The sequence below is a fragment of the Bubalus kerabau genome, chromosome 8 (genome assembly GCF_029407905.1).
Source record: "Bubalus kerabau isolate K-KA32 ecotype Philippines breed swamp buffalo chromosome 8, PCC_UOA_SB_1v2, whole genome shotgun sequence".
Taxonomy (NCBI): domain Eukaryota; kingdom Metazoa; phylum Chordata; class Mammalia; order Artiodactyla; family Bovidae; genus Bubalus; species Bubalus kerabau.
The window spans coordinates 8,803,931-8,823,048 of NC_073631.1; the positions used below are offsets into that span (position 1 = coordinate 8,803,931).

At 38.7% G+C, this 19,118-nt stretch overlaps 1 protein-coding gene across 5 annotated transcripts in view; it reads left to right on the forward strand.

Annotated features, from left to right (window-relative positions):
* ZPBP (zona pellucida binding protein) overlaps nucleotides 1-19,118 on the forward strand; it is a 163,173-nt gene that overhangs the window by 46,858 nt on the left and 97,197 nt on the right. The window lies entirely within an intron of this gene.

Here is a 19,118-nt window from a genome sequence, read left to right on the forward strand (position 1 = left end):
CTCATCACAGACCCACTGTTAGCATTTCTAAGAGTTATGAGGTATTTGTACCTGGTGTGTTTAATAAATGCTATCAGTAGGTATTTAATATTTATTTTTATATTTTTAATTGGAGGATAATTTCTTTATAATGTTGTGGTGGTCTCTACCGTACACCAACGTAAATCAGCCATAATTACACACACACACACACACACACACACATACATTATATATATATATCTATCTCCCCTCCCTCTTGCGCCTCCCCTCCATTCCAGCACTCTAGGTCATCACCAAGTGCCGGACTAGGCTCCCTTTTTAGCTCGCTGCTAGTTATCTGTTTTACAGGTGATAGTGTATATATGGGAACTTCCCTGGTGGCTCAGTGGTAAAGAATCCGCCTGCCAGTGCAGGAGACACAAGAGCACGGGTTTGATTCTTATTTTGGGAAGATGAGCTGGAGAAGGAAATGGCAGCCCACTCCAGTATTCTTGCCTGGAAAAGCCCATGGACATGTCAGTGCTACCTTCTCAATTTGTCCACCAGTCCATTCTCTACGTCTGTATCTCTCTTTCTTCTCTAAATAGGGTCATTTGTACTATTTTTCTAGATTCCATATATGTGCATTAATAAACGATACTTGTTTTTCCCTTTCTGACACTATACCAGGCTCTAGTTTCATCCACCTCACTATATCTGACTCAAATTGTTCCTTTTTATGGCTAATATTCCATGGTATACATGTAGCACAACTTCTTTATTCATTCACCTGTTGATGAACATCTAGGTTGCTTCCATGTCCTGGCTATTATGTGCTGCAGTGAACGTTGGGGTACATGTGTCATTTTGAATTTTTGTTGTCTCAAGGTATATACCCAGTACTGGGATTGCTGGATCATACAGTAGTTTTATTCCTAGTTTGCTAAGAAATCTCCATACCGCTCTCCATAGTGACTGTACCGATTTACATTCCCACCAACAGTGCAGTAGGGTTCCCTTTTATCCACATCTTCTCCAGCATTTACTGTTTGTAGATTTTTTTGATGATGTCCATTCTGACTGGTATGAAGTAATAAACTCATTGTAGTTATGATTTGCATTTTTCTAATAATGAGCAGTGTTGAGTACCTTTTCATATGTTTTTTTGTCCATCTGCATATTATCTTTGGAGAAATGTCTGTTTTGGTCTTCTGCCCATTTTTTCATTGGACTGTTTGTTTTTCTGATATTGAGCTGTATGAGCTGCTTATAATAACTTGGAGATTAATCCTTTGTCAATTGCTTCATTTGCAATTATTTTTTACCACTATGGGAGTTATATTTTCCTTTTGTTTATTGTTTCCTTTGCTGTGCAAAAGCTTTTAAATTTAATTAGATCCCATTTGTTTATTTTTGTTTTTATTTCCATTACTCTAGGAGGTGGGTCAAAGAAGATCTTGCTGTGATTTATGTCAAAGAGGTATTGCCTAAGTTTTCCTCTATAGAGCTTTACACTTTCTGTCTTTACATTTAAGTCTTTAAATCCATTCTGAGTTTATTTTTGTGTATGATGTTAGGAAGCATTCTAATGGCATTCTTTTACATGTAGCTGTCCAGTTTTCCCAGAACCACTTATTGAAGAGCCTGTCTTTTCTCCATTGTATATTCTCACCTCCTTTGTCAAAGATAAGGTGCCCATAGGTGCATGGGCACCTTAACTTTGGGCTTTCTATCTTGTTCCATTGGTCTATATTTCTGTTTTTGTGCCAGTACCGTACTATCTTGATGACTGTAGCTTTGTAATATAGTCTGAAGTCAGAAAGAGTGATTCCTCTAGCTGTTTTTCTTTCTCAGAATTGCTTTGACTCTTTAGGTCTTTTTGTATATCCATACAAATTGTGGAATTTTTTAATTTTACTTCTGTGAAAAATGCCATTGCTAGTTATATAGAGATTGCATTGAATCTGTAGATTGCTTTGAGGAGTCCTTCCATGCCTGGGATAAACTCCACTTGATTCATGGTGTGTGATCTTTTTAATGTGTTTTTGGAGTCTGCTAGAATTTTGTTGAGGACTTTTGTGTGTATGTTCATCAATGATATTGACCTGTAATTTTCTTTTCTGTGGTATCATCTTTGTCTGGTTTTGGTATCAGGGTGATGGTGGCCATGTAGAATGACCTTGCTAGTTTTACTTTCTCTGCAATTTTCTGGAATAATTTGAGCAGGATAGGTGTTAGTTCTTTAAATGTTTGGTAGAATTCATTTGTGAAGCCATTTGGCCCTGGGCTTTTGTTTGTTGGAAGATTTTTCACCACAGTTTTGATTTCAGTGGTTGTGATTGCTCTGCTCATATTTTGTTTCTTCCTAGTTCAGTCTTGGAAAGTTGTACTTTAAAGAATTTGTCCATTTCTTCCAGGTTGTCCATTTTCTTGGTAAATTATTGTGTGTAATAGTCTGTTAAGATTCTTTATATTTCTTCATTGTCATAACTTTCCCTTTTTCATTTTTAATTTTATTGATTTGAGTCTTTTCCCTTTTTCTTGATGAGTCTGTCTAATGGTTTGTAAATTTTGTTTATCTTCTCAAAGAACCAGCTTTTAGTTTTATTGATCTTTGCTATTGTCTTTTTCATTCATTTCTGCTCTGTTCTTTATGATTTCTTTCCTTCTTCTAACTTAGAGGTATTTAAAACTTCTTTTTCTAATTGCTTTAGGGGTGAGATTAAGTTGTTTATTTGATGTTTTTCTTGTTTCTTGAGGTAGGCTTCTATTGCTATGGACTTCCTTCTTAGCATCTACATCCCGTAGGTTTTGAGCTGTGTTTTCATTGTCATTTGTTTCTAGGTTTTTTTTTTTTTTCCTCTTTGATTCCTTCAATGATCTCTTGGTTATTCAGAAGCGTTTTATTTAGCCTCCATGTGTTTGTATTTTTTACAGTTCTCTTCTTGTATTTAATATCTAATTTTATAGCATTGTGCTCAGAAAAAAATGCTTGAATCAGTTTTTTTTTTTTTAATTTACCAAAGGTTGATTACTAACCTAAGATGTGATCTATCCTGGGTTCCATGTGCACTTGAGAAAAAATGAATTCCGTTGTTTTTGGATGAAATATCCTGGAGATATCAATTAGGTCCATCTGGTCCAATGTGTCATTTAAGGCTTGTATTTCTTTTTAATTTTCTATCTGGATTATCTGTCCATTGGTGTGAGTGGGGTGTCTAAAGTCATCTAGTATTATTGTGTTACAGTCAATTTCCCTTTGTATCAGATCAGATCAGTCGCTCAGTCGTGTCCGACTCTTTGCGACCCCATGAATCGCAGCACGCCAGGCCTCCCTGTCCATCACCAACTCCCAGAGTTCATTCACTGAGACTCATGTCCATCGAGTCAGTGATGCCATCCAGCCATCTCATCCTCTGTCATCCCCTTCTCCTCCTGCCCCCAATCCCTCCCAGCATTAGAGTCTTTTCCAATGAGTCAACTCTTTGCTGAGGTGGCCAAAGGACTGGAGTCTCAGCTTTAGCATCATTCCTTCCAAAGAAATCCCAGGGCTGATCTCCTTCAGAATGGACTGGTTGGATCTCCTTGCAGTCCAAGGGACTCTCAAGAGTCTTCTCCAACACCGCAGTTCAAAAGCATCAACTCTTCGGCGCTCAGCCTTCTTCACAGTCCAACTCTCACATCCATGCATGACCACAGGAAAAACCATAGCCTTGATTAGACGAACCTTTGTTGGCAAAGTAATGTCTCTGCTTTTGAATACGCTGTCTAGGTTGGTCATAACTTTCCTTCCAAGGAGTAAGCGTCTTTTAATTTCATGGCTGCAGTCATCATCTGTAGTGATTTTGGAGCCCCAAAAAATAAAGTCTGACACTGTTTCCACTGTTTCCCCATCTATTTCCCATGAAGTGGTGGGACCGGATGCCATGATCTTCGTTTTCTGAATGTTGAGCTTTAAGCCAACTTTTTCACTCTCCACTTTCACTTTCATCAAGAGGCTTTTGAGTTCCTCCTCACTTTCTGCCATAAGGGTGGTGTCATCTGCATATCTGAGGTTATTGATATTTCTCCCGGCAATCTTGATTCCAGCTTGTGTTTCTTCCAGTCCAGCGTTTCTCATGATGTACTCTGCATAGAAGTTAAATAAACAGGGTGACAATATACAGTCTTGACGAACTCCTTTTCCTATTTGGAACCAGTCTGTTGTTCCATGTCCAGTTCTAACTGTTGCTTCCTGACCTGCATACAAATTTCTCAAGAGGCAGATCAGGTGGTCTGGTATTCCAATCTCTTGAAGAATTTTCCACAGTTTATTGTGATCCACACAGTCAAAGGCTTTGGCATAGTCAATAAAGCAGAAATAGATGTTTTTCTGGCACTCTCTTGCTTTTTCCATGATCCAGCAGATGTTGGCAATTTGATCTCTGGTTCCTCTGCCTTTTCTAAAACCAGCTAGAGCATCAGGAAGTTCATGGTTCACATATTGCTGAAGCCTGGCTTGGAGAATTTTAAGCATTACTTTACTAGCATGTGAGATGAGTGCAATTGTGCAGTAGTTTGAGCATTCTTTGGCATTGCCTTTCTTTGGGATTGGAATGAAAACGGACCTTTTCCAGTACTGTGGCCATTGCTGAGTTTTCCAAATTTGCTGGCATATTGAGTGCAGCACTTTCACAGCATCGTCTTTCAGGATTTGGAATAGCTCAACTGGAATTCCATCACCTCCACTAGCTTTGTTCGTAGTGATGCTTACTAAGGTCCACTTGACTTCACATTCCAGGATGTCTGGCTCTAGGTCAGTGATCACACCATTGTGATTATCTGGGTCGTGAAGATCTTTTTTGTACAGTTCTTCTGTGTATTCTTGCCATCTCTTCTTAATATCTTCTGCTTCTCTTAGGTCCATACCATTTCTGTCCTTTATCGAGCTCATCTTTGCATGAAATGTTCCTTTGGTATCTCTGATTTTCTTGAAGAGATCCCTAGTCTTTCCCATTCTGTTGTTTTCCTCTATTTCTTTGCATTGATCGCTGAAGAAGGCTTTCTTATCTCTTCTTGCTATTCTTTGGAACTCTGCATTCAGATGTTTATATCTTTCCTTTTCTCCTTTGCTTTTCGCTTCTCTTCTTTTCACAGCTATTTGTAAGGCCTCCCCAGACAGCCATTTTGCTTTTTTGCATTTCTTTTCTATGGGAATGGTCTTGATCCCTGTCTCCTGTACAATGTCACGAACCTCATTCCATAGTTCATCAGGCACTCTATCTATCAGATCTAGGCCCTTAAATCTATTTCTCACTTCCACTGTATAATCATAAGGGATTTGATTTAGGTCATACCTGAATGGTCTAGTGGTTTTCCCTACTTTCTTCAATTTAAGTCTGAATTTGGCAATAAGGAGTTCATGGTCTGAGCCACAGTCAGCTCCCGGTCTTGTTTTTGCTGACTGTATAGAACTTCTCCATCTTTGGCTGCAAAGAATATAATCAATCTGATTTCGGTGTTGACCATCTGGTGAGGTCCATGTATTGAGTCTTCTCTTGTGTTGTTGGAAGAGGGTGTTTGCTATGACCAGTGCATTTTCTTGGCAAAACTCTATTAGTGTTTGCCCTGCTTCATTCTGTATTCCAAGGCCAAATTTGCCTGTTACTCCAGGTGTTTCTTGACTTCCTACTTTTGCATTCCAGTCCTCTATAATGAAAAGGACATCTTTTTTGGGTGTTAGTTCTAAAAGGTCTTGGAGGTCTTCATAGAACCGTTGAAGTTCAGCTTCTTCAGTGTTACTGGTTGGGGCATAGACTTGGATTACTGTGATATTAAGTGGTTTTCCTTGGAAACTAACGGAGATCATTCTGTCGTTTTTGAGATTGCATCCAAGTACTGCATTTTGGACTCCTTTGTTGACCATGATGGCCAGTCCATTTCTTCTGAGGGATTCCTGTCTGCAGTAGTAGATATAATGGTCATCTGAGTTAAATTCACCCATTCCAGTCCATTTCAGTTCGCTGCTTCCTAGAATGTCGACATTCACTCTTGCCATCTCTTGTTTGACCACTTCCAATTTGCCTTGATTCATGGACCTGACATTCCAGGTTCCTATGCAATATTGCTCTTTACATCATCGGACCTTGCTTCTATCACCAGTCACATCCACAGCTGGGTATTGTTTTTGCTTTGGCTCCATCCCTTCATTCTTTGTGGAGTTATTTCTCCACTGATCTCCAGTAGCACCTTGGGCACCTACTGACCTGGGAAGTTTCTCTTTCAGTATCCTATCATTTTGCCTTTTCATACTGTTCATGGGGTTCTCAAGGCAAGAATACTGAAGTGGTTTGCCATTCCCTTCTCCAGTGGACCACATTCTGTCAAATCTCTCCACCATGACCCGCCCGTCTTGGGTTGCCCCACAGGCATGGCTTAGTTTCATTGAATTAGACAAGGCTGTGGTCCTAGTGTGATTAGATTGAATAGTTTTCTGTGAGTATGGTTTCAGTGTTTGCCTTGCATATTGAGCTATTCATATGCTGAGTGCATATATATTTATAATTGTATTAACTTCTTGGATTGATTCCTTGATCATTATGTCATGCCCTTCCTTGTCTCCTGTAATGGTCTTTAAAGTCTGTTTTATCTGAGTATTGCTACTCCCAGTTTCTTTTGATTTCCATTTGCATGTTTTATTTTTTTCCAGCCACTCTCTTTCAGTCTGTATGTGTCCCTACAAACAAAAAAAGAATGGACAAACCCTCAAGACAAATGATGAGAGCAATACACTCAGACAGGAACAGCCAAAGAAACAGTCACAGAGAGAACAGAAGAGAGAAAAAGATTTAAAAAGAATGAAAACAGGAACCATAAAAGAAGAGAAAAGTCAATCCAATAAACAAGCTTAGAAGTAAAAACATATACTAAAAACTAGACTGGCAAACTACAAAACCAAAATCATGGATAAAAATGCAATATGATGAAAAAGTATTGAAAAATTAGATGAAAATAAAATAAAAATATTTAAAATAAAAGCATTTAAAAAAGGAACAAGTATAAAAATAAGAAATTAAAGGAATAACAAAAAAAGAACAATAATAGAACAAGACCAAAAAAGACCAAAAATATATATGTAGAGATAGTGGTTCAGTTCAGTTCAGTCACTCAGTCGTGTCCGACTCTTTGCGACCCCATGAATCGCAGCATGCCAGGCCTCCCTGTAGATCACCAAATTCCGGAGTTCACTCAGACTCACGTCCATTGAGTCAGTGATGCCATCCAGCTCTCTCATCCTCTGTCGTCCCCTTCTCCTCTTGCCCCCAATCCCTCGCAGCATCAGAGTCTTTTCCAGTGAGTCAACTCTTCGCATGAGGTGGCCAACGTACTGGAGTTTCAGCTTTAGCATCATTCCTTCCAAAGAAATCCCAGGGCTGATCTCCTTCAGAATGGACTGGTTGTGCTAGTAAGAGGAATATCCTCCTGTGTTCTCCATTGTACTCACCACACAGTGACCTCCAGCCAATCTCCCTATTCAGAAAATTCTCCAATATTTCTGGGAAGATCTCTGGACCTGCTCTTGGCATTATGGTTCAGCTCATACTCAGATCTGGCCTTAGTCCAGCTTGTACTTGCTACCAAAGTCCACAGTTACCCCCAAAGTTCACAGTCTCAAGCAAATTGCAGGGATTTAATCTATTGCACCTGCAGCTGCAGGAGCCATTTCCCATCCTCTTCCCTGGTCACACACCCTGTAGTCTGTTTTGGTTTTAGCGCTGCCTCTGCTTGTAGGCTTCCCTTCAGTGTCTGTTCCCCACCCAGATAAGAGTAAGAGACAGTGGTAGCTTATTAGGGCTCACTTGCTTAGTCAGGCTGGGGAGAGGGAGAGGTATGGTGGACACAGTTGGGGTGTGTGGGGAGTGCCTACTGTGGCTGAGGCCTGTGGGAAGCTGCCACAGTCTGAGGCAGGTTTTGTGCTCCCCCAGGTGTTGATCTTGGAATGTGGGTCTCAGCAGAGTCAAGCTACCTAGGCTCCCAGGAAAGGGTGGACAGGGACTTACACCTGCTCACAACTTGGTGGCGGCTGTGATCTCTTGGGTCAGGACTGGAGCAGCATCTTGTCCCCTGCTTCTGGCATTCATGCAGGCTTTGGCAGAGCCAAGCAGCCTGGCTCTGGGATCGCAAACTGCAGTTATGGCTAGTCCTGCCTAGGGTGGTGGCCAGCCAGTGTATCTACCTCTGGGGTCATAACCCTTGGTTCATCCCAGCTATGGTACTTGTTAAGGCTGTGTCCTGCAATCTGTGTGCATGTGGAGTCAGAAACTCTCTGCAGCAGTGCTCTCTTGCCTCTCTGGTAGGCCCAGGCTTTCCCTGGTTTTCCTCAGCTTTGTCATACTAGCCGCCTCAGAGTACCTTTATGGCAGTCAGCCCCAGTCTTCTCCCTGGGGTCTGACCTGTGAAGTCTTAGTCTCAGCACCCAGAACCCGCTTGCCACAGCAGGCACGGAAACAAGCATTTCAGGCTGGGGATTGCTGGTTGGCACTGATCTCTGTGGTGAATTCTCTCCATTTTGCCTCCTGAGCATGTGCTGCTGTGCTCCTCTCTGAGGTTGCAAGGCTCCCCACTTTCTCTGCTCAAGAGGGGTTCCTGAGTGAGCAGAAACTTTTCCTTCTTTACAGCTCCCTTCCCAAGATGCAGATCCCATCCCAAATTCTGTTGTCTCTCTCTCTCTCTTTTTTTTTCCTTACTTCTTTTGCCCTTCTTCATTCTATGGAGGTTAGCTTGCCTTTTTGGAAGTCTAGGGTCTTCTGCCAGCACTTAATAGGTGTTCTATAGGAGCTGTTCCCGGAGAAGGCAATGGTAATCCGCTTCAGTACTCTTACCTGGGAAATCCCATGGATGGAGGAGCCTGGTAGGCTACAGTCCATGGGGGCTTGAAGAGTGGGACACAACTGAGCGACTTCACTTTCACTTTTCACTTTCACGCACTGGAGAAGGACATGGCGCCCCACTCCAGTATTCTTGCCTGGAAAATCCCAGGGATGGGAGCCTGGTGGGCTGCCATCTATGGGGTCGCACAGAGTCAGACACGACTGAAGTGACAGCAGCAGCAGCAGCAGCAGCAGGAGCTGTTCCAGGTGTATTTTAGATGTGTTCATGGGCAAGAAGGTGATTTATTTCTGCAATAATGAACTTTAAAAATCTATTCTTTTCAGTTCAGTCACTCAGTCATGTCCGACTCTGCGACCCCATGAATCGCAGCACGCCAGGCTTCCCTGTCCATTACCAACTCTCAGAGTTTACCCAAACTCATGTCCATCGAGTCAGCAATGCCATCCAGCCATCTCATCCTCTGTTGTCTCCTTCTCCTCCTACCCACAATCTTTCCCAGCATCAGGGTCTTTTCCAGTGAGTCAACTCTTCGCATGAGGTGGCCAAAGTATTGGCATTTCAGCTTCAGCATCAGTCCTTCCAATGAACACCCAGGACTGATTTCCTTTAGGATGAACTGGTTGGATCTCCTTGCAGTCCAAGGTACTCTCAAGAGTCTTCTCCAATATCACAGTTCAAAAGCATCAATTCTTCGGCACTCAACTTTCTTCACAGTCCAACTCTCACATCCATACATGACTACTGGAAAAACCATAACCTTGACTAGACGGACCTTTGTTGGCAAAGTAATGTCTCTGCTTTTGAATATGGTATCTAGGTTGGTCATAACTTTCCTTCCAAGGAGTAAGCGTCTTTTAATTTCATGGCTGCAGTCACCATCTGCAGTGATTCTGGAGCCCAGAAAAATAAAGTCAGCCACTGTTTCTACTGTTTCCCCATCTATTTCCCATGAAGTGATGGGGCCAGATGCCATGATCGTAGTTTTCTGAATGTTGAGCTTTAAGCCAACATTTTCACTCTGCTCTTTCACTTTCATCAAGAGGCTTTTTAGTTCCTCTTCACTTTCTTCCATAAGGGTGGCATCATCTGCATATCTGAGGTTTTTGATATTTCTCCCCACAATCTTAATTCCAGCTTGTGCTTCTTCCAGCCCAGCATTTCTCATGATGTACTCTGCATATGTTAAATAAGCAGGGTGACAATATACAGCCTTGACGTACTCCTTTTCCTATTAGGAACCAGTCTGTTGTTCCATGTCCAGTTCTAGCTATTGCTTCCTGACCTGCATACAGATTTCTCAAGAGCCATGTCAGGTGGTCTGGTATTCCCATCTCTTGAAGAATTTTCCACAGTTTATTGTGATCCACAGAAAGGCTCTGACATAGTCAATAAAACAGAAATAGATGTTTTTCTGGAAATCTCTTGCCTTTTTGATGATCCAGTGGATGTTGGCAATTTGATCTCTGGTTCCTCTGCCTTTTCTAAAACCAGCTTGAATATCTGGAAGTTCACGGTTCATGTATTGCTAAAGCCTGGCATGGAGAATTTTGAGCATTACTTTACTAGTGTGTGAGATGAGTGCAATTGTGCAGTAGTTTGAGCATTCTTTGGCATTGCCTTTTTTTGGGATTGGAATGAAAACTGACCTTTTCCAGTCCTGTGGCCACTGCTGAGTTTTCCAAATTTGCTGGCATATTGAGTGCAGCACTTTCACAGCATCATCTTTCAGGATTTGCAATAGCTGAATTGGAATTCTATCACCTCCACTAGCTTTGTTTATAGTGATGCTTTCTAAGGCATCACTCTTTTAGCAACATTAATACAGTATTATTCCCTGGTGGCTCAGTTGGTAAAGAATCTGCCAGCAGTTCAGGAGACTCAGGTTCCATCCCTGGGTTGAGAAGATCCCTTGGAGAAGGAAATGGCAATCCACTCTGGTATTCTTCCCTGGGAAAGCCCATGGACAGAGGAGGCTGCCGTTCTACAGTCCATGGTATTGCAAGAGAAGGACAGGACTTAGCGACTAAACCACCACTGTTATTAACTCTGATCACCATGCTCTACATCAGGGGTTCCCAACCCCAAACCCCTTGTCTTGTTAGGAAACAGTCTGCACAGCAGGAAGTGAGTGGTGGGTGAGTGAGGAAGCTTCATCAGCTGCTCTCCATATTCACATTACCACCTGAACCATCCTCACCTGCATCTGTGGAAAAATTGTCTTCCACAAAAGGGGTCCCTTGTGCCAAAAAGGTGGCGGTAGGGTACTTTACATCACATCCCTGAACTTGTTTGTATTCTTTGTCCTCTTCCATTCGTTTCCCTCATCCTCTGCCCCTGGCAATCAGCAGTATGTTCTTTTTTTCTGAGTTCAGTTTTTTGCAGATTCTACGTGTGAAATCATATAGTATTTGTCTTTCTCTGTCTGACTTGTTTCACAAATGCCGTTAAGTTTTATCTGTGTTGTTACACGTGGCAGAATGTCCTTCATTTTTTATGGTTGAATAATATTCCTGTTTCATGTGTGTGCACCATATATATTTTCTTTATCCATTCATCTGTTGATGTACTCCAAGGTTGTTTGTCTGCCTTAAGTATGGTAAATAATGCTGCCGTGAACATCAGAGTACAGATAATCTAAGAGATAGTGATTTCATTTCATTCATATATATATATCAGTTTATATCCAGAAGTGGAATTTCTGGATCATATGGTAGTTCTTTTTTTCTTTTTAATTTTTGAAGAACCTCCTTACTATTTTCCTTAGTAATTATACCAATTTATATTCCCACTAATGGTGTACAAGAATTCCCTTTTCTCCACATCCTTGCCAACATTTATCTCTTAGATAATAATCATTCTAACAGGTGTGGGTAATCTGTCATGGTTTTGACTTTCATTTTCCTGATAATTTTGGTTTTGAGCACCTTTTCACTTAACTATTGGCCATTTGAATCCCTTCTTAGAAAAAATTGTCTGTTCAGGTCGTTTTCAATGTTTAATTGCATTATTATTATCATTATTAATTTTTTTTTGCTTTTGAAATGTGTGAGGTTCTTATATATTTTGAATATTCTTGTCTTACCAAACTTAATGGGATTAATCAAATGTTTTATACAGTTCTCTAGGTTGTTTTTTCAGTTTGTTGACTGTTTCTTTTGCTCTGAAGAATCCTTTTTCGGTTGTATGTAGTCTCATTTGTGTATTGTTTTTCATTGCTTGTGATTTGTTGTCATATTCATAATGTCATTTCTAACACCACTGTTGAGGAACTTTTCCCCTGTGTTTTCTCCTAGGAGTTTTATGGTTTAGGTTTACATTTAAGTCTTTAATCCTTTTTGAGCTAATTATTGTGAGTGGTATAAGATAGGAGTATAGTTTCCTTCTTTTGCATGTGAATATCCAATTTTTCCAGTATTGTTTATTGTGTAGAGTACCTGTTCTCAGCTAAGTATTCTTGACTTTCTTGTCAAATATTAGTTGACCTTACATGCATAGGTTTATTTCCTGAACCTTCAGTTCTATTCCACAGGACTGTGTGTCCGTTTTTATGCCAGTACCATATTGTTTTGACAATTACACCTTTACAAATTACACCTTTACAAATTACACAGTATAATTTGAAATTACAAGTGTGATAATTCCAGCTTTGTTGTTTCTTAGGCCTGCATTAGTTATTTGGGGTGTTTTGTGATCCTATACAAATTTCAGGATTTTTTCTATTTCTGTTAAAAAATACATTGGAATTTTAGGAGAGATTGCATTGAATCCATAGATTGGTTTGAGTTGTATGGCTATTTTAATAATATTAATTCCATTCAATTTATGAACATGAGATAGCCTTACTTATTTGTGTCTTCTTCAGTTTCCTTCATCATTGTCTTATAGTTTTCATTGCATGGATCTTTTGCCTCCTTGTTTAAATTTAATTCTACATATATTTTTTTATGGTATTGTAAATAGGATTGTTTTATTTCTTTTCAGATAGTTTGTTATGAAATAGAAATTATACCAATTTTGGATATTAATTTTACATCGTGAAATGTATCTGAATTCTTTTTTAAATTTTATTTATACCAGTTTATTGCTACCAACCCCTCTCCTTCCACCCTCCTCATGCATGTGTGCTCAGTCATGTAACCCGATGGACTGCAGCCCACTAGGCTCCTCTGTCCATGGACTTTTCCAGGCAAGAATACTGGAGTGGGTTGCCATACTGGGTTGCCATTTTCTTCTCCCCAAATTCTCTTAATAAGTGTAACAGTTTTTGGTGCAGTCTTTGGTCATATGCAGACAAAGACAGTTTCACTTCTTGTTTGATTCAGGTGTCTTTTATTTGTCTTGCTTAACTAGCTAGGACTTTAGTTCTGTTATTATCGGGATAATGACAATGGGCATCCTTTTCTTGTTTTTTTAGAAGAAAATCTTTCAACCTTTCATATTCAGCATGATGTTAGCTGTGGACTTGCTGCATATGGCCATTATTATGTTGAGGTATATTCGTTCTGTATCCAATTTTGAGATGTGTTATTTTGAATAGATGTTGGATTTTGTCAAATACATTCTTGCATATATTGAGATGACCATATGGTTTTAATTCTTTCATTCTGTTAATGTAATGAATCACATTTATTTATTTACATATGTTGAAACTTCCTTGCATCTCAGAGATGAATTGCACTTGCTCATGTTGTTTGATGCTTTTAACCTGCTAATCATTTTGGCTTGGTACTTTGTTGAGAATTTTTCTATCTATATTCATTGTGAATATTGGTCTGTAGGATTTTTTTTTTTTTTCTGTTAGTGTTCTTATCCGGATTTGGTATCAGGCCTTGTAAAATCATTTGAGCATGTGACCTCCTCTTCAATTTTTGGAAGTTTGAGAAAGATTAACATTAGTTCTTCAAATATTTGATGCAATTCCCCAGTGAAGCCATCTGGTTCTGGAGTTTTGTGGTGGAGGGGGGTTTGGTTACTGATTCTCTCTCTTAATTACTATTGATCTGTCGAAAATTTTCTGTTGCTTTATGATTCAGTCTTGGGGGGTTTCAGTTTCTGGGAATTTATCAGTTTCTTCTAAGTTGTTCAATTCTAGGTGTGTGGTTACTCACAGTGGTCTCTTCAGCTCCAGTGTATTTCTATGGTATCAGAGTAATGTCTTCTCTTTAATTTCTAATTTCAATTATTTGGGTCCTCCTTTATTTCTTATTCTAGCTAAACATTGTCAGTTTTGCCTATCTTTTCAAAAATCAAATTTTGGTTTTGTTAATCATTTCTATTTTTCTATCTCTATTTCATTTATTTCTGCTGTAATCTATCATCTCCTTTCTTCTGCTAATGTTGGCATTAGTGCGATTTTCTTTTTTTTTTTAATTCTTTGAGATTTAATATTAGGTTTTTTATTTCAGTTCATTTTGCTTGATTTGTATTCAATTTGCTTCTTTCAAAGAATTTTGAAGTTTGCTGTCCACATTTAGGTCTCAGATTCATTTTGAGTTAATTTTTGTATATGCTGTGAAATATAGGTCCAACCTCATACTTTGTTTTTGTTTTTTAATCTTTATATTTATTTATTTATTTATTTTTAATTTTATTTTATGTGGATGTACAGGTGTCCCAATACCAATTTTGAAGAGACTTTTTTTCTCATTAAATTGTCATGGTAACCTTGTTGAAAGTTATTTAGCCACAGATATGTGGGTTTATTTCTGGACTCTTAATTCTGTTTCATTGTATGCCTGTCCTTGTGCCAGTATCACACTCTTTTAATCATAACATTTTGATAGAAGCTTTGCTGTAGTAATATTTGAAATTGGGAAGTGGCAGTCCTTACATTTTGTCCTTCCTTTTCAGCATTGTTTTGGCTATTTGAAGTCAGTTGCAGTTCATATGTTTTTTCACACTTGCTTTTCCATTCCTGCCAAACAAGGTCATTGGGTTGAGAGAGGGATCTCAGTAGGCATTGTGGTACATATTGAATCTATAGATGTCTTTGACCAGTATTACCTGCATAACAATATTTTCTTTGAGTCCATGAACACAGGATATCTTTGCATTTGTTTAGTACTTTGTCTTCATCTGCTGTAACAAATACCATAAACCAGGTAGCTTATAAACAATGGAAATTTATTTTTCACATTTCTGGAAGCTGTAATTCTGAGGACACAGTGCCACCATGTTTGGCAGGAACCCTCTTGAGAGTTACAGATTTTCATTATATCCTCACATATCAGAAGGTCTGATGATTTCATTGAGGCTCTATTCTTGTGACTTAAGCACCTTCTACAAACTCTATCTCCTAATACCATCATAATGTACATAGGATTTCAACATGTGAATGCGAGAGGACATAAAATACTTAGACCATAGCAGACTTCTTTAATTTCTATCAGCAATGCTTTATACTGTTCAATGTATACGTCCTGTACCGTTTGATAAACTTATTACTATGTATGTTTATTGTTTTGAAGCTATTTAAGTACAATAATTTTCTTTTTTCCATTGTTCATCACTAGTGTATAGAAATTTGTTGGATTTTTTTATGAATCTTGTATCTTGGTTTAATTAATTAATCATGTCCCACCACACAAGCTATTGGGTCCAGGGTGTTCTTTTTTGGAAGATCATCAGTTACTGATTTGATCTCTTTGTTATATGCCTGTTTGTATTTTGTTTCTTCTTGGGTCAGTTTAGATAATTTATATTTTCATCTAGGTTATCTCTTAATAATTTTTGGCATACAAATATGCATAATATTCTTACAATCCTTTTTATTTATGAAGGGTAGATAATAATGTCTTCTACTTTCATTTCTTGTTTTTCTTTGTCTAGGTGTTTGTCAATTTTGTTGATCTTTTCAAAGAACCAATTTTCATTTTATTTTTTTCTATTCTTTATTTTATTTAAATCTCGTCTTCTATGTTCTTTCTTCAGCTAGTTTTTATTTCATTTATTTTCTCTGCTCATTTCTTATTTTTCATTTTATTCATTTCTATTCTAGTTTTTATATTTTTCTTCTTCTGTTTTCTCCTATTGAAGTTGTCCTTTTTTATTTTCCTAAAAGTAGAAGCTTTAAGTGTTGATTTTGTTTTTCTTCTTTTCTAATTTTTTAATTTGACACTAAGTTTTTCTCTAAACACTGCTTTTACTGAATCCTGAAAATTTTGGTAAGTGGTATTTTCGCTTTCATTTACTTCATTTCTCTTGAGACTTCTTTACTTGTGTGTAACATAGTAGTCTGTTATTTAATGTCCATGTGTTTTGGGACATTCCAGGTATCTTTCTGTTACGGATTTCTAGTTTAATTCATTGTAGTCTGAGAGCATACATTGTATAATTTCTATTTTTAAAAAAATCTTCAAAGTATTTTTAAAGGCGCAGAATGTGGTATGCCATGGTGACTGTCCCATGTGAGCTTAAGAAGAACTTTTATAGTTGGATGAGATATCCTGTAATTATCAGTTGGGTCCAGTTGATTGATTGTGCTCCTCAGGGCAACTGTGTCCTTACTGATTTTTTTGCTTTTTAGAGTTGTCAGTTACTGATACATATTGATGTTTCAATGTATATTTGTGGGTTGTACTTTCTCCTTATAGTTCTATCAGTTTTTGTATCATGAATATAAACAATGTGTTTTAGGCTCATATATATTAAAGCCTGTTATGTCTTCTTGGAAAATTGACTCCTTTACTGTTATATAATGACATTATTTTTCTTTGATAATTTTTCTATCCCTGATGTCTCTTTTGTCAAAAGTAAATATTGCTGTTCCAGCTTTCTTTTGATTTGTGTTAGCATGATATTTTTTTCTATACCTCTGATACTTTTAGTCTATCAGTGTCTGTGTATAAAGCAGGTCTCTTGTAGACAAGATATAATTAGGTCTTTAAAAAATTCATTCTGACATTCTGTCTTTTAATTGGTGATTTTAAACCATTGACTTTAAAAATTATTATTGATGGAGTTAGATTAACATTTACCACATGCATTACTGTTTTGTATTTGTTGCCCATTTTTTTCTTTTTTGTCTTCTTTTTCTGCCTTTTCTGGTTTTAATCAAGCATTTATATGATTCCATTTGTTTCTCTTAGCATATCAATTATAATTTATTTTTACTTTAGGTGGTTGCCCTATAGTTTGAAGTAGACTTTTACAACTAATACAAGTCTACTTTCAAATAATGCTGTACCATTTCATGGGTAATACAATCACTTTTAGAAGAGGTGGCAAGAAGGCTTCCTTTGTAGCTCAGTTGGTAAAGAATCTGCCTGCAGTGCAGGAGACCTGAGTTCAATTCCTGGGTCAGGAAGATACCCTGGAGAAGGAAATGACAACCCACTTCAGTATTCTTGTCTGGGAAAATCCCATGGAGAGAGAACCCTGGCAGACTACAGTCTATGGGGTCGTAAGAGTGGGACATGACTTAGTGACTAAACCACCACCACAATCACTTTATAATAGAATTGCAAAGTTTGTCCTCTGTTCCCTTATAAAAATGTAGTAATTTAGTTTACTCATCCATAAATTTTACTCAATTAATACATTGTTCACATTATTATTTTGAACAGTTCAGTTCAGTTCAGTCGTTCAGTCGTGTCCGACTCTTTGCGAACCCATGAATCTCAGCACGCCAGGCCTCCCTGTCCATCACCAACTCCCGGAGTTCACTCAAACTCATATCCATCGAGTCAGTGATGCCATCCAGCCATCTTATCCTCCGTCGTCCCCTTCTCCTCCTGCCCCCAATCCCTCCCAGCATCAGAGTCTTTTCCAATGAGTCAACTCTTCGCATGAGGTGGCCAAAGTACTGGAGTTTCAGCTTTAGCATCTTTCCTTCCAAAGAAATCCCAGGGCTGATCTCCTTTAGAATGGACTGATTGGATCTCCTCGCAGTCCAAGGGACTCTCAAGAGTCTTCTCCAACACCACAGTTCAAAAGCATCAATTCTTCGACACTCAGCTTTCTTCACAGTCCAACTGTCACACCCATACATGACCACAGGAAAAACCATAGCCTTGACTAGACGGACCTTTGTTGGCAAAGTAATGTCTATGCTTTTGAATATGGTGTCTAGGTTGGTCATAACTTTCCTTCCAAGGAGTAAGCGTCTTTTAATTTCATTGCTGCAGTCACCATCTGCAGTGATTTTTGGAGCCCAGAAAAATAGAGTCTGACACTGTTTCCACTATTTCCCCATCTATTTCCCATGAAGTGATGGGACCAGATGCCATGATCTTCGTTTTCTGAATGTTGGGCTTTAAGCCATCTTTTTCACTCTTCTCTTTCACTTTCATCAAGAGGCTTTTTAGTTCCTCTTCACTTTCTGCCATAAGGGTGGTGTCATCTGCATATATGAGGTTATTGATATTTCTCCCGGCAATCTTGATTCCAGCTTGTGCTTCTTCCAGCCCAGCATTTCTCATAATGTACTCTGCATATAAGTTAAATAAGCAGGGTGACAATATACAGCCTTGAAGTACTCCCTTTCCTATTTGGAACCAGTCTGTTGTTCCATGTCCAGTTCTAACTGTTGCTTCCTGACCTGCATATAGGTTTCTCAAGAGGCAGGCAGGTGGTCTGGTATTCCCATTTCTTTCAGAATTTTCCACAGTCTATTATGATCCACACAGTCAAAGACTTTGGCATAGTCAATAAAGCAGAAATAGATGTTTTTCTGGAACTCTCTTGCTTTTTTGATGATCCAGCAGATGTTAGCCATTTGATCTCTCATTCATGTGCCTTTTCTAAAACCAACTTGAACATCAGGAAGTTCACTGTTCACGTATTGCTGAAGCCTGGCATGGATAATTTTGAGCATTACTTTACTAGTGTATGAGATGAGTGCAATTGTGCGGTAGTTTGAGCATTCTTTGGCATTGCCTTTCTTTGGGATTGGAATGAAAACTGACCTTTTCCACTCGTGTGGCCACTGCTGAGTTTTCCAAATTTGCTGGCATATTGAGTGCAGCACTTTCACAGCATCATCTTTCAGGATTTGGAATAGCTCAACTGGAATTCCATCACCTCCACTAGCTTTGTTTGTAGTGATGCTTTCTAAGGCCCACTTGCCTTCACATTCCAGGATATCTGGCTCTAGGTGAGTGATCACACCATCATGATTATCTTGGTCGTGAAGATCTTTTTTGTACAGTTCTTCTGTGTATTCTTGCCACCTCTTCTTAATAGCTTCTGCTTCTGTGAGGTCCATACCATTTCTGTCCTTTATCGAGCCCATCTTTGCATGAAATGTTCTCTTGGTATCTCTGATTTTCTTGAAGAGATCTCTAGTC